Genomic DNA, 15,899 nt, shown 5'->3' on the forward strand with positions numbered 1-15,899 from the left:
GATCCGTGCTGGAAACATCCAAAACGTGATTAAAAAACAAAACAAAGGGCTGATAAAAAAACAAATCCAGAACGCGATTAAAAAACAAAACAAAGGGCTGATAAAAAACAAAGGGAGAAAACATCACCTTCTAGCTGGGCGAAAGAGCAGACGCACCCGCGCGGAGCAGAGGAGAAGAAGGCGATGCAGGTACAGAGGTACTTCTTCATTGACGCCTTGCATTTTCATCCCCTCCCACCTCCCGTTCGAATTCATGTCGGGCCGCCACATCCCAGTTCCACCTCCTTCCTCGGGCCACCGCATCCTAGCTGCCTCTCTTGCTTCTTCAGCAACGGTGCATTCAGCCATACTGCCTACTGCGTCTCCTCTAACTCCGTCAGGAACCAGTTCGTCGTTTTCACCACGCGCGCAGGACGCGCGCTAGCTACTAGTATACATGCAGTCGGCTGAGAGATGTATGACAATAACCCTCCACGTGTCGATCACTTGTCCGCTTCCTTCAGGTGTGTATTCTCCGTTAAATAACTACTGGAAAGCGTTTTTTAAGAGCCGTACGTACGTATCACATTTTGGGAGGTAGTAATTCAGCTGTACCCGAAAATATTTTTTTGGAGCTAATTTAGTAATCAGGGATCCCGAGGGATCCACGGGACAGAAATCCACTTGCTATTCAAAATTAAATTGCAAAATGATTCCTCACTCATGAATCTCCTCGAGATCTCTGATTACCAAATCAGCCCTTCTAGAGAGACTACCTCACGGTCACGGATCGTCCATCGAAATTGGTTGCTAGTGGCGATTAATATAAAATAACACGGCTTTCCTAAGAATTCGATTTTCAAGAGCAGACGGTAAGGTAGCATGCAAATTGAAAATGATACGCCCACAGCTCAAAGCTTGGATTAATACAATAATACTTTCAAAGTAACCCACTCTTGTCTTCAAATCACACTTCATCTGCGTTCTCTAATTTTAAACTATAATACGTTTTGGTTCTTCTATATACACTGAAAACATAGTTTATCTAGACACAGTGTATAACTAGTGTATGGCAAAAAAAAATATGTATCTAAAAATTAAAACCAAAAGGTCTTATGATTCATAATGGTGATAATGTTGCTTTGTTTCAAGTTAAATTTTACTAAGTCTAGCCAAATACAAACAAAAATGCAGCAACATCTACAGCATAAGTTACTTTAATTAGATTTATCCCTAAAATATATTCTGGCAGTGAAATTGTTTGAACCCGCACTTGCTTTTATATATATATATATATATATATATATATATATATATATATATATATATATATATATATATATATATATATATATATATATATATATAAACTTAGTCAAGTTAGCGGTTTCAAATTTAGAACAAAACTAAATTTAGTATGATTGGGAATAAAGTAAGTATGTTCCGTTATGAATAACCAGGGCTATCTCCAGCTAATGTTAGAAAAATAAATATTTTCTCTCCAAGGAAAATGGGTCAATGTCGATTTAAAACAAGGTTTTGGTGTTTGCTGATCGATATGACCATTTGGACTAACATTATTTGCTAGTGTTTTTAGATAGAGTTCAAATAATGCACAAGTAGAGCAAAGTGATGATCCGAAAGATCAACACATCAAGTAGGATATTAGAAGAAATGCACATGAAAAAGTCGAAGTCATGCGTGAAGATCATGATCAATGACTAGTTCTATCATAGTAGCCATTAAGAGACATCAAACTCTGACACATTGGTTTGATAATCATACACAAGATAGTCTCATGTGGTACATCGAGAGGGTTGTTGAAGTTGCAAAGGCTATATCTCTCCATAGAGGCTATAAATAGGACCTCAACCAACCAATTCAGTTGTGTGGGAGTTGAGGAACATACCTAGTGAGTTCAGACATTCATATTAGCCCTAGATACCCAATTGCTCAAAGGATCACTAGGTGATTAGCGTATATGCTTTATGAAGTGCTAAGGTTAGTTAGACCACCATTTATAGCTCTTACTCTAGGTTTATACCAAGTATTTAGTGAGTTTTGTGTGCACCATTGGAGTTATATTAATTGCGTTTGTGGTGTGACCGTCATCGTGTACTACATGTAACGAGGCTCACAATGTTTCTGCCGAAAACTTGATAGTGAAGACCAACCACGAGTGACGAAAAATAAATTCATCTTAACACGAGAGAGAAAATTTGATTGTTTGATCTTTTAACATGAATATTTTGAACCAAGTGTTCATGCTCGCAAAAGCAAATGAAATTTGGTTAAAATGACATGAGCTCCATGACATCACAAGCAATTTCCATGAGCAAAAATATTCCAAACTAAACAAACTTATGTTTTTTCAAATAAAATAAAATAAGTTTGTTAGAGATATGTATTCTTATTTAAATCCAAATATAAATGAGCTCAACTCTTATGGATTAACAAAGCTTGGTGATGCAGATATTATGAGGAAGATCATCTTCTTTATATCATAAAAAGAATATGCTAGCATCATCACCATCCTTCACAACATGGAAGACTTGAGCATAATGACTCAAGCGCTAGTCATATGCAAGCTAGTGTTTGATGGTCAACAAAACCATTTGGACCAACCTCATTTGCTAGTGTTTTTGATATAGTTCAAAGGAAGCACAAGTGTACTTGGAATAAGGCAAAGTTATGATCAACACCTCAAGCAAGACATTAGAATATATGTTGAAGATTTGCATGTACATGCGAAAGTCCAAAATAAGGTGGAACCAAGTTGGGCATGAAGAGCATGGAGAAATAAAGTGAAAAAGGGGTTTTAAGGTCATCGAACCAACTCCAAGGAGTGTTAGACCATATGAACCCTAGCCGACATCAACAGGAGCATCAAATGAAGCATCGAACTGAGCATCAGATTAGGCATTAGACCACATGGTTCGACTATCCATGGTCAGCAGAGCGTCAGACTAAGAGGAGAGCAGCACACCAAACCAAACAGTGGCACTATATTCATTCTCTTAGGAGCATCGAACCAAGATGACTTAGGAGTGTCGAACCATCAGCTAAATCGTCTGATGCTAAATAGAGAGGATTTAGAGAAGGAAAAGGGATGTTAGACTAAGCACTACAAAGGCACACTCCAACCGTTGGAAATGACTAGTTCTTGCATAATAGCCATTAAGAGTCATCAAACTCTAACACATTGTTCCGACAACCATGTGTCGGATGGTCCAACAATGCATAAAGAGGGATGTTGAAGTTACAACGACTATATATCTCTCCATGGGGGCTAAAAATAGGACCCCCGATGATCATTTAAGTAGTGGGGGGGGGGTGAGGAACATATCTAGCAAGTTGAGACTCCATTTAGCTCTATAAACCTGAAAGGGAATTAGGCTTACACCTAGTTCCTAAATAATTTTGGTGGTTGAATTGCCCAACACAAATAATTGGACTAACTAGTTTGCTCTAGTGTATAAGTTATACAGGTGCCAAAGGTTCACACTTAGCCAATAAAAAGACAAAGTATTGGGTTCAACAAAAGAGTAAAAGGGTCAACCGAAGGCACCTCTGGTGTGGCGCACCGGACTGTCCGGTGCACCACCGGACAGTGTTCGGTGCACCAGAGGACTCCAACTCAAACTCGTCACCTTCGGGAAAATCCAGAGGCGCTCCGCTATAATTCACCGGATTGTCCGGTGTACACCGGACAGTGTCCGGTGCTCCAAGGAACGGCGCCTCCGGAACTCGCCAGCTTCGGGAATTCGCAACGGCTAGTCCGCTATAATTCATCGGACATGTCCGGTGTGCACCGGACTGTCCAGTGTGCCATCGAAGCAACGGATACTTCGGCGCCAACGGCTACCTGCAGCACATTGAATGCGCGCCAGCGCGCGCAGAAGTCAGAGACGCCCATGCTGGCGCACCGGACACTCTACAGTGCATGTCCGGTGCGCCACCGGACATCCAGGCGGGCCCAGAAGACAGAGCTCCAACGGTCGGAACCCAACGGCTTTGGTGATGTGGCTGGCGCACCGGACACAGGGCCGGCCCTGAGGGTATGCAGGGTATGCGACCGCTCAGGGCCCCCAAGATTAGTAGGGCCCCCGTTTGTCCAAATTATGTCCAAATACATATATGTTACAGGTAAATCTCTATTCTCGTTTCTTTGTTGCGACTCTATGATTTTCTGGCAATCATCTCTTTTTGGTCGTGCAACATTCTGCTTATGACGAATACTAAATATTAATTGATGCGGGAAGATCAGAAGGTGTTGTACACCTGTGCCTGTCGCGTTGCTTAATTCTAGCCTACCAGATGGCCACCTGATAACCTACGTTGCTTAATCTAAGTTTAGTTTGCTGAAATTTGTTTTCAGAAAATTTGCTCTAATGTATTTAAATTTGGTTTACTGTGATTTTAAGGTTTAGGCTAGTTTGACAAATTAAAAATAAAATATTTGCTCTCAAAGCAAATGCAGAGTTATATTACAAAATATGAAATATTGTAACAGTCTTCAGTCATACTTCCTCCGTTTCGTTTTAGTTGTCGCTGGATAGTGCAAAATTGAACTATCCAGCGACAACTAAAAAGAAACGGAGGGAGTATCATTTTGGAAACAATGTAAATCATCAACTTATTTTATTTTCCAGATATCATTTAAAGTTGAAAAAATAGCAGAATCAAACTTTCGTATAGGGCCTCTATATAGACTTTCGCTTAGGGCCCCCAAAATGTCAGGACCGGCCCTGACCGGACATGTCCGGTGTGCACCGGACTGTCCGGTGCACCATGCGACAGACAACCTCACCAAACGGCTAGTTTGGTGGTTGGGGCTATAAATACCCCCAACCACCCACCATTCATTGCATCCAAGTTTTCCACTTCTCAACCACTTACAAGAGCTAGGCATTCAATTCTAGACACACCCAAGTGATCAAATCCTCTCCAATTCCACACAAGGCTTTAGTGATTAGCGAGAGAGATTTGCCGTGTTCTTTTGAGCTCTTGCGCTTGGATTGCTTCTTTTCTTTCTCACTTGTTCTTGTGATCAAAACTCAATTGTAACCAAGGCAAGAGGCACCAATTGTGTGGTGGCCCTTGCGGGGAAGTTTTGTTCCCGTTTGATTGAGAAGAAGAAGCTCACTCGGTCCGAGGGACCGTTTGAGAGAGGGAAAGGATTGAAAGAGACCCGGTCTTTGTGACCACCTCAATGGGGAGTAGGTTTGCGAGAACCGAACCTCGGTAAAACAAATCCTTATATCTCACCGCTTTACTTGCTTGCGATTTGTTTTACGCCCTCTTGCGGACTCGTTTATATTTCTAACGCTAACCCGGCTTGTAGTTGTGATTAGTTTTGAGAATTTCAGTTTCGCCCTATTCACCCCCCTCTAGGCGACTATCAATTGGTATCAAAGCCCGGTGCTTCATTAGAGCCTAACCGCTCGAAGTGATGTCGGGAGATCACGCCAAGAAGGAGATGGAGACCGGCGAAAAGGCCACTACAAGCAACGAGAAAGCTCTATCGGGAGAGTCCCGCAACAAGGAGAAGCTGAAGGAGAAGAAGAAGGAAAAGAAGACTTCTTCCCACAAGTCGCATCGGAGTGGCGACAAAATTAAGAAGATGAGGAAGGTGGTCTACTACGAGACCGACACTTCATCACCTTCTACCTCCGGCTCCGACGCGCCCTCCATAACTTCGAAGCGCCATGAGCGTAAGAAGTTTAGTAAGATCCCCTTACATTATCCTCGTACCTCTAGACATACTCCATTACTTTCCATTCCATTAGGCAAACCGCCAACCTTTGACGGTGAAGATTATGCTAGGTGGAGTGATTTAATGAAATTTCATCTAACCTCACTCCACAAAAGTATATGGAATGTTGTTGAGTTTGGTGTACAGGTACCATCCGTAGGGGATGAAGACTATGACTCGGACGAGGTGGCCCAAATCCACCACTTTAACTCCCAAGCCACTACTATACTCCTCGCCTCTCTAAGTCGAGAAGAGTATAATAAGGTGCAAGGGTTAAAAAGTGCGAAGGAAATTTGGGACGTACTCAAGACCGCGCACGAGGGAGACGAGGTGACAAAGATCACCAAGCGGGAAACGATCGAGGGGGAGCTCGGTCGCTTCATGCTTCACCAAGGGGAGGATCCACAAGCTATGTACAACCGCTTGAAGACCTTGGTGAACCAAGTGCGCAACCTCGGGAGCGAAAAATGGGATGACCATGAGATGGTCAAGGTTATTCTTAGATCCCTCGTATTTCTTAACCCTACACAAGTTCAATTAATTCGAGGTGATCCTAGATATAAGCTAATGTCTCCCGAGGAAGTCATAGGAAAATTTGTGAGCTTTGAGCTAATGATTAAAAGCTCAAAGAAAATCATCGAGCAAGGCACCTCCTCCACACCCGAAGCACAATTGGTCGCATTCAAGGAGACAGAGGAGAAGAAGGAGGAGTCTACATCAAGTAGACAACCAATCGACGCCTCCAAGCTCGACAATGAGGAAATGGCGTTCGTCATCAAGAGCTTCTGCCAAATCCTCAAACAAAGGAGGGGGAAGGATTACAAACCTCGCTCCAAGAAAGTGTGTTACAAATGTGGTAAGCCCGGTCATTTTATTGCAAAATGTCCTATATCTAGTGACAGTGATAGGGGCGACGACAAGAAGGGGAGAAGAAAGGAGAAGAAGAAATACTACAAGAAGAGGGGCGGCGATGCCCATGTTTGTCGGGAGTGGGACTCCGACGAAAGCTCTAGCGACTCCTCCGACAACGAGGACGCCGCCAACATCGCCGTCACCAAGGGACTTCTCTTCCCCAACGTCGGCCACAAGTGCCTCATGGCAAAGGACAGCAAAAGGAAGAAGGTTAAATCAAAATCCTCCACTAAATATGAATCTTCTAGTGATGATAATGCTAGTGATGAGGAAGATAACTTGCGTAACCTTTTTGCCAACCTTAACATGGAACAAAAGGAAAAGTTAAATGAATTAATTAGTGCCATCCATGAAAAGGATGATCTCTTGGACTCCCAAGAGGACTTCCTAATCAAGGAAAATAAAAAGCATGTTAAGGTTAAGAATGCTTATGCTCTAGAGGTAGAAAAATGTGAGAAATTATCTAGTGAGCTAAGCACATGCCATGACACTATTGCCAACCTTAGAAATGAAAATGCCAAATTAATTGCTAAGGTTGACTCTCATGTTTGTAATGTTTCAACTTCCAATCCTAGAGATGATAAAGTTGATTTACTTGCTAGGATTGATGAGTTGAATGTTTCTATTGCTAGCCTTAGGATTGAAAATGAGAAATTGCTTGCTAAGGCTAAATATTTTGATGTTTGCAATGTTACTATTTCTAACCTTAGAAGTGAAAATGACATATTACATGCTAAGGTTATAGAATTAAAATCTTGCAAACCCTCTACATCTATCGTTGAGCATGTATCTATTTGTACTAGATGTAGAGATGTTGATATTAATGCTATTCATGATCACATGGCTTTAATTAAACAACAAAATGATCATATAGCAAAATTAGATGCTAAAATTGCCGAGCATAACTTAGAGAATGAAAAATTTAAATTTGCTCGTAGTATGCTTTATAATGGGAGACGCCCTGGCATCAAGGATGGCATTGGCTTCCAAAGGGGAGACAATGTCAAACTTAGTGCCCCTCCTAAAAGATTGTCTAATTTTGTAAAGGGCAAGGCTCCCATGCCTCATGATAACGAGGGTTACATTTTGTACCCTGCCGGTTATCCCGAGAGCAAAATTAGGAGGATTCACTCTAGGAAGTCTCACTCTGGCCCTAACCATTCATGTATAAGGGTGAGACATCTAGTTCTAGGCAAACAACCCGTGCTAAGTTGCCTAAGAAGAAAATTCCTAATGCATCAAATGATCATGACATTTCATTCAAAACTTTTGATGCATCATATGTTTTAACTAACAAATCCGGCAAGGTAGTTGCCAAGTTTGTTGGGGGCAAGCACAAGGGGTCAAAGACTTGTGTTTGGGTACCCAAAGTTCTTGTTTCTAATGCCAAAGGACCCAAAACCGTTTGGGTACCTAAAGTCAAGAACTAAACTTGTTTTGTAGGTTTATGCATCCGGGGGCTCAAGTTGGATCATCGATAGCGGGTGCACAAACCACATGACAGGGGAGAAGAAGATGTTCTCCTCCTACGAGAAAAACCAAGATCCCCAACGAGCGATCACATTCGGGGATGGAAACCAAGGTTTGGTCAAAGGATTGGGTAAAATTGCTATAGCTCCTGACCATTCTATTTCCAATGTTTTTCTTGTAGATTCATTAGATTACAATTTGCTTTCTGTATCTCAATTATGCAAAATGGATTACAACTGTCTTTTCACTGATGTAGGTGTCACTGTCTTTAGAAGAAGTGATGATTCAATAGCATTTAAGGGTGTGCTAGAGGGTCAGCTATACTTAGTAGATTTTGATAGAGCTGAACTCGACACATGCTTAATTGCTAAGACTAACATGGGTTGGCTCTGGCACCGCTGACTAGCCCATGTTGGGATGAAGAATCTTCATAAGCTTCTAAAGGGAGAGCACATTTTAGGACTAACCAATGTTCATTTTGAGAAAGACAGGGTTTGTAGCGCATGCCAAGCAGGAAAGCAAGTTGGTGCCCATCATCCACACAAGAACATCATGACGACCGACAGACCACTTGAGCTACTCCACATGGATCTATTCGGCCCGATTGCTTACATAAGCATCGGCGGGAGTAAGTATTGTCTTGTAATAGTGGATGATTATTCTCGCTTCACTTGGGTATTCTTTTTGCAGGAAAAATCTCAAACCCAAGAGACCTTAAAGGGATTCTTGAGACGGGCTCAAAATGAGTTCGACTTAAGGATCAAGAAAATAAGAAGCGACAACGGGACGAAGTTCAAGAACTCTCAAATTGAAGGCTTCCTTGAGGAGGAGGGCATCAAGCATGAGTTTTATTCTCCATACACGCCACAACAAAATGGTGTAGTGGAGAGGAAGAATAGAACTCTATTGGACATGGCAAGAACCATGCTTGATGAGTACAAGACTTCGGATCGGTTTTGGGCCGAGGTGGTCAACACCGCCTGCTACGCCATCAACCGGTTATATCTACACCGAATCCTCAAGAAAACATCATACGAACTCCTAACCGATAAAAAGCTCAACATTTCATATTTTAGAGTCTTTGGTAGCAAATGCTTTATTCTTGTTAAAAGAAGTAGAAAATCTAAATTTGCTCCTAAGACTGTAGAAGGCTTTTTACTAGGATATGATTCAAACACAAGGGCATATAGAGTCTTTAACAAGTCCTCCGGACAAGTTGAAGTTTCTTGTGACGTTGTGTTTGATGAGACTAACGGCTCTCAAGTAGAGCAAGTTGATCTTGATGAGATAGGTATTGAAGAGGCTCCGTGCATTGCGCTAAGGAACATGTCCATTGGGGATGTGTGTCCTAAGGAATCCGAAGAGCCTCCAAATGCACAAGATCAACCATCCTCCTTCACGCAAGCATCTCCACCGACTCAAAAAGAGGATGAAGCTCAAGTTGATGAAGTAGAAGATCAAGCGAATGAGCCACCTCAAGATGACGGCAATGATCAAGGGGAGATGCAAATGATCAAGACAAGGAGGATGAAGAACAAAGGCCGCCACACCCAAGAGTCCATCAAGCAATCCAACGAGATCACTGAAAGGGAAATGTGCCCTTGGGCCATTTCTAAGTATTTTGGTGATTGAGTGCCAACACAAGTGCTTAAATGTGAATCTATACCCATGGATGGACATAGTACAAATCAAGAGTAAAGGTATGTTTCTAAGCCTTAGTACATTGTTTTGAAGACTAATGTATTGTGTCTAAGTGCTTGAAACAGGAAAAGTCGAGTCAGAGAAAAGTTGGCTGTGTACAGCCAAAAGGCTGTTCGGTCTGGAGCACCGGACTGTCCGGTGGTGCACCGGACAGTGTCCGGTGCGCCAGACTGCCTCGAGCGAAGTGGCCGCTCTCGGGAATTCGCCGACGGCGTACGGCTAAAATTCACCGGACTGTCCGGTGTGCACCGGACTGTCCGGTGAGCCAACGGTCGGCCGGGCCAACGGTCGGCCGCGGAATCTGCGCGCGACACGTGGCCGGGCCAACGGTCGGAAGGGGGCACCGGACTGTCCGGTGTGCACCGGACTGTCCGGTGCGCCAACGGCTCCCAGATCTGCAACGGTCGGCTGCGCCATTTAAGGAAGGAAATCGGGCACCGGACTGTCCGGTGCACCCGACGACAGAAGGCAAGGTCAGCCTTCCAGAATTGCTCTCAACGGCTCCTAGCTGCCTTGGGGCTATAAAAGGGACCCCTAGGCGCATGGAGGAGAATACCAAGCAACCTTAGAGCATTCTTGATCATCCACACTCAGTCTTTGCGCATCCGTTTGTCATTCTCAGTGATTCGAGCTCCGTTCTAGTGAGAACTTTGAGATAGTCTTTTGAGCTCGATTCTTGGCCGTGTGTGTGCGCATTTTGCTGTGGATTTGTGTGTGTTGCTTCCCTCCCTTACTACGTATTTCTTTGTGAATCTCAAGTGTAAGGGCGAGAGACTCCAAGTTGTGGAGATTCCTCGCAAACGGGATATTGAAAGGAAAAGCATAACACTGTGGTATTCAAGTTGATCATTGGATCACTTGAGAGGAGTTGAGTGCAACTCTCGTCCGTTGGGACGCCACAACATGGAGTAGGCAAGTTTTGTACTTGGCCGAACCACGGGATAAACCACTGTGTCTTCTCTGTGTTGATCTTTTGTGGTATTGTGATTTGTTGAGACTCATCTCTAGCCACTTGGCGATTATTGTGCTAACACTTAACAAGTTTTTGTGGCTATAAGTTTAAGTTTCACAGGATCACCTATTCACCCCCCCTCTAGGTGCTCACAATTGGTATCAGAGCCGTTCTCTTCAAGAAAGGGACTAACTGCCCGAAGAGATGGATCCTAAAGGCAAGGGGATGGTGATCAACGACAAGGAAAAGGAGTCCTTCGTCAACGAGCCCAATGATGACAAGCTCACCGACTCAGGCTCGGGCCACAAGAGAAAAGACGGGAGAAAGAAGAAGGCAAGGCGCATCAAGGAAATTGTCTACTACGACAGCGACGAATCTTCCTCCTCCCAAAAGGACGACGACGACTACGATAAACGAAAGACGGTTAACTCAAACTTTTCTTTCGATTATTCGCGCATCCCGCATAGTTCAAATGCTCAATTGCTTCCCATTCCACTTGGCAAGCCCCCTCACTTTGATGGAGAGGATTACGGATTTTGGAGCCACAAAATGCGTACTCACCTATTTTCTCTCCATCCAAGCATTTGGGAGATTGTGGAAAGTGGAATGAAATTTGATAGCTCGGATAGCCCTATGTTTATTAATGAACAGATTCATAGAAATGCACAAGCCACTACTGTGTTGCTAGCCTCTTTGTGCAGGGACGAGTATCACAAGGTGAGCGGCTTGGACAATGCCAAGCAGATCTGGGACACCCTCAAGATCTCTCATGAGGGAAACGACGTCACCTTGCTCACCAAAATGGAGTTGGTGGAAGGCGAACTTGGACGGTTCGCGATGATAAGGGGGGAGGAGCCGACGCAAACATACAACCGGCTCAAGACCCTTATCAACAAAATAAGGAGCTACGGGAGCACGCGATGGACGGACCACGACGTCGTCCGCCTAATGCTAAGGTCATTTACCGTTCTTGATCCTCATTTGGTGAACAATATACGTGAAAATCCCAGGTACACCAAGATGTCACCCGAAGAAGTTCTTGGGAAATTCGTTAGTGGGCGAATGATGATTAAGGAGGCAAGGTACGTGGACGACGCCTTGAATGGTCCGATCAACGAGCCGCAACCCTTGCTCTCAAAGCAACACGAAGCAAGGAGGCGCTACCTAGCAAGGTGGCACAGTTTGAGGCGGCCGGACTTAATGATGAAGAGATGGCTCTCATCATCAAAAGATTCAAGATGGTGCTTAAAGGTCGCAAGGGATAGCCAAGCAAGACCAAAGCCAAGGGGAAGCGCTCATGCTTCAAATGCGGTAAGCTTGGTCATTTTATTGCTAACTGTCCCGACAATGATAGTGATCAGGATCAAGGGAACAAGAGGGAGAAAAAGAAGAACTATAAGAAGGCAAAGGGCGAGGCTCATCTGGGCAAGGAGTGGGATTCGGACTGCTCTTCATCCGACTCCGACAATGAAGGACTCGCCGCCACCGCCTTCAACAAGTCATCCCTCTTCCCCAACGAGCGTCACACTTGCCTCATGGCAAGGGAGAAGAAAGTAAGCACTCATAATACTAGTACTTATGCTTCTTCAAGTGAGGATGAGTCTAGTGACGATGATGAGATAGATTACTCATGCTTATTCAAGGGATTAGATAGAACCAAGGTAGACATAATTAATGAATTGATTGATGCCTTGAATGATAGGAATATACTTTTAGAAAAGCAAGAGGATTTGTTGTATGAAGAACATGATAAATTTGTAGAAGCTCAGAAATCTCTTGCTCTAGAAATTAAGAGGAATGAAATGCTCTCTAGTGAATTATCTTCTTGTCATGAAACCATTGCTACTTTAAAGAGTGTTAATGATGACTTAAATGCTAAACTAGAAGTAGCTAGTAAATCTAATTCTTGTATAGAACATGTTGAGATTTGCACTAGGTGTAAAGATTTCGATATTGATGCTTGTAGTGATCATTTAGTTTCAATTTCCAAATTAACTGAGGAATTGGCTAGTCTTAATGCCAAACTTAAGACTAGCAAGAATGAATTTGATAAACTAAAATTTGCAAGGGATGCCTACACGATCGGTAGACACCCCTCAATTAAGGATGGACTTGGCTTCAAGAGGGAAGCCAAGAACTTAACAAGCCTTAAGGCTCCCATTCCCGCTAAGGAGAAAGGGAAGGCCCCTATGGCTACTAGTGCTAAAAAGAACCATGCCTTTTTGTATCATGATAGGAGACAAACTAGAAATTCTTATAGGAGTTATAATGCTTACGATGATTTTTCTCATGCTATGTTTGCTTCTAGTTCTTCATATGTGCATGATAGAAATGTTGGTAGAAGGAATGTTGTTCATAATATGCCTAGAAGAGATGTTGTTAATATTCCTAAGAAAGTTAATGAGCCTTCTACAATATATCATGCTTTGAATGCTTCCTTTGCAATTTGTAGAAAGGATAGAAAGGTAATTGCTAGAAAGTTAGGGGCAAAATGCAAGGGTGATAAAACTTGCATTTGGGTCCCTAAGGAAATTGTGACTAACCTTGTAGGACCCAACAAGAGTTGGGTACCTAAGTCCCAAGCCTAAATTTGCCTTGCAGGTTTATGCATCCGGGGGTTCAAGCTGGATTATCGACAGCGGATGCACAAACCATATGACGGGGGAGAAGAAGATGTTCACCTCCTACGTCAAGAACAAGGATTCCCAAGATTCAATTATATTCGGTGATGGGAATCAAGGCAAGGTAAAAGGGTTAGGTAAAATTGCAATTTCTAATGAGCACTCTATCTCTAATGTGTTTTTAGTAGAGTCTCTTGGATATAATTTGCTATCGGTTAGTCAATTATGCAATATGGGATGTAACTGTCTATTTACAAATGTAGATGTGTCTGTCTTTAGAAGAAGTGATGGTTCACTAGCTTTTAAGGGTGTATTAGACGGCAAACTTTATTTAGTTGATTTTGCAAAAGAAGAGGCCGGTCTAGATGCATGCTTAATGGCTAAGACTTGCATGGGCTGGCTGTGGCATCGCCGCTTAGCACATGTGGGGATGAAGAACCTCCACAAGCTTCTAAAGGGAGAACACGTGATAGGTCTAACCAATGTTCATTTCGAAAAAGATAGACCTTGTGCAGCTTGTCAAGCAGGGAAACAGGTGGGAGGCTCTCATCACACCAAAAATGTGATGACAACATCAAGACCCCTGGAGCTGCTACATATGGACCTCTTCGGACCCGTCGCCTATCTGAGCATAGGAGGAAGTAAGTATGGTTTAGTTATTGTTGATGATTTTTTCCGCTTCACTTGGGTGTTCTTTTTGCAGGATAAGTCTGAAACCCAAGGGACCCTCAAGCGCTTCCTCAGGAGAGCTCAAAATGAGTTTGAGCTCAAGGTGAAGAAGATAAGGAGCGACAACAGGTCCGAGTTCAAGAACCTTCAAGTGGAGGAGTTCCTTGAGGAGGAAGGGATCAAGCACGAGTTCTCCGCTCCCTACACACCACAGCAAAATGGTGTGGTAGAGAGGAAGAACAGGACGCTAATCGATATGGCGAGGACGATGCTTGGAGAATTCAAGACCCCCGAGTGTTTCTGGTCGGAAGCCGTAAACACGGCTTGCCACGCCATCAACAGGGTCTACCTTCATCGCCTCCTCAAGAAGACTTCGTATGAGCTACTAACCGGTAACAAACCCAATGTATCTTACTTTCATGTATTTGGGAGCAAGTGCTACATTCTAGTAAAGAAGGGTAGAAATTCTAAGTTTGCTCCCAAAGCTGTAGAAGGGTTTTTGTTAGGTTATGACTCAAATACAAAGGTGTATAGAGTCTTCAACAAATCATCGGGTTTGGTTGAAGTCTCTAGCGACGTTGTATTTGATGAGACTAATGGCTCTCCAAGAGAGCAAGTTGTTGATTGTGATGATGTAGATGAAGAAGATGTTCCGACAGCCGCTATACGAACCATGGCGATTGGAGAGGTGCGGCCACAGGAACAAGATGAACGAGATCAACCTTCTTCCTCAACAACGGTGCATCCCCAACTCAGGACGATGAACAGGTTCATCAAAAGGAGACGTGTGATCAAGGGGGAGCACAAGATGATCATGTGATGGAGGAAGAAGCGCAATCGGCACCTCCAACCCAAGTTCGAGTGATGATTCAAAGGGATCATCCCGTCGACCAAATTTTGGGTGACATTAGCAAGGGAGTAACTACTCGATCTCGATTAGTTAATTTTTGTGAGCATTACTCCTTTGTCTCTTCTATTGAGCCTTTCAGGGTAGAGGAGGCCTTGCTAGATCCGGATTGGGTATTGGCCATGCAAGAGGAACTCAACAACTTCAAGCGCAATGAAGTTTGGACACTGGTGCCTCGTCCCAAGCAAAATGTTGTGGGAACCAAGTGGGTGTTCCGCAACAAACAGGACGAGCACGGAGTGGTGACGAGGAACAAGGCTCGACTTGTGGCAAAAGGTTATGCCCAAGTCGCAGGTTTGGACTTTGAGGAGACTTTTGCTCCTGTGGCTAGGCTAGAATCAATTCGTATCTTGCTAGCATATGCTGCTCACCATTCTTTCAGGTTGTACCAAATGGATGTGAAGAGCGCTTTCCTCAACGGGCCGATCAAAGAGGAGGTGTACGTGGAGCAACCCCCTGGCTTCGAGGATGAACGATACCCCGACCACGTGTGTAAGCTCTCTAAGGCGCTCTATGGACTTAAGCAAGCCCCAAGAGCATGGTATGAATGCCTTAGAGACTTTCTAATTGTTAATGCTTTCAAGGTTGGGAAAGCCGATCCAACTCTCTTTACTAAGACATGTGATGGTGATTTGTTTGTGTGCCAAATTTATGTCGATGACATAATATTTGGTTCTACTAACCAAAAGTCTTGTGAAGAGTTTAGCAGGGTGATGACGCAGAAATTCGAGATGTCGATGATGGGCGAGTTGAACTACTTCCTTGGGTTCCAAGTGAAGCAACTCAAGGACGGCACCTTCATCTCCCAAACGAAGTACACGCAAGATCTGCTAAAGCGGTTTGGGATGAAGGATGCCAAGCCCGCAAAGACTCCGATGGGAACCGACGGACACACCGACCTCAACAAAGGAGGTAAGTCCGTTGATCAAAAAG

Source organism: Zea mays, chromosome 10 (assembly GCF_902167145.1).
Source record: "Zea mays cultivar B73 chromosome 10, Zm-B73-REFERENCE-NAM-5.0, whole genome shotgun sequence".
Lineage (NCBI taxonomy): Eukaryota > Viridiplantae > Streptophyta > Magnoliopsida > Poales > Poaceae > Zea > Zea mays.